The 1,032-nt window shown below is 38.2% G+C and overlaps 1 pseudogene; it reads left to right on the top strand.

Moving 5' to 3' along the window:
- Window positions 1-405: 405 nt before the first annotated feature.
- LOC118010214 lies at window positions 406-830 on the top strand (annotated as a pseudogene).
- The last annotated feature ends 202 nt before the right edge of the window (window positions 831-1,032 follow it).

The following is a 1,032-nucleotide window of genomic DNA, read 5'->3' as shown; positions in this document are numbered from 1 at the left end:
CCTCTGCTTGTGCACTCACTCACTCTCTTTCTCTCTCTCAAATAAATAAAATCTTTTTTAAAAATCATATGATCATAACAAAAGATACAGAAAATGCATTTGACAAAAATCCATCACCCATTAATAACAAAAACTCTCAGTAAACTAGGAAAAGAGGGGAACTTTCTCAACTTTCTAAAGACTATAAAAAACCTACAGCTAACATACTTAATAGTGAGAAACTCAAAGTTTTTCTGCTAAGATCAGGTACAAGACAAGGATATTCTCTCTCACTACTCCTTTTCAACATCATATTAGATGGCCTTGCAAACTCAACGAGGTGAGAAAAGACAATAAAAGGTATACAGATTGAGAACGATTACTTAAAACTGTTAGCCGTTGAGGGTTCTGCTGCAGGTTTGGAAGATGCCACCCAAGGGAAAAAGTGGTTCCGGGAAAGGGGGGAAAGGGGGAGCATCCTCTGGGAGTGACAGTTCTGACAAGAAGGCTCAGGGTCCCAAAGGTGGTGGCAATGCAGTAAAGGTCAGACACATTCTGTGTGAAAAACATGGGAAAATCATGGAAGCCATGGAAAAGTTGAAGTCTGGAATGAGATTGAATGAAGTGGCCACATAGTATAGTGAAGATAAAGCCAGGCAAGGGAGCAACTTGGGTTGGATGACCAGAGGTTCCATGGTGGGACCATTTCAGGAAGCAACATTTGCCTTGCCTGTGAGTGGGCTGGATAAGCCTGTGTTTACAGACCCTCCGGCTAAGACAAAATTTGGATATCATATTATTATGGTTGAAGGGAGAAAATAAAGTTGTATGAAAGACTGAAAAAAAAAAAACCCAAAAAACTGTCTTTGTTCACAGATGACAAGATTTTCTTTGTAGAAAATCAGAAAGAATTGACCAAAAAAAAAAAAAAAACCCTGAAACTAATAAGTAATTATAGCAAGGTTGCGGTATACAAGGTTAATATGTAAAAGTTGGTTGCTTTCCTATATGCCAACAATGGGAAGTAGAATTGGAAATTAGAAACATAATACC

This window comes from Mirounga leonina, unplaced genomic scaffold (genome assembly GCF_011800145.1).
Source record: "Mirounga leonina isolate KUSES-001 unplaced genomic scaffold, KU_Mleo_1.0 Mir_129, whole genome shotgun sequence".
In the NCBI taxonomy this organism is placed as follows: domain Eukaryota; kingdom Metazoa; phylum Chordata; class Mammalia; order Carnivora; family Phocidae; genus Mirounga; species Mirounga leonina.
Note: the sequence above shows the minus strand (reverse complement) of the source record. Positions and strands in the feature narration are given on the sequence as shown.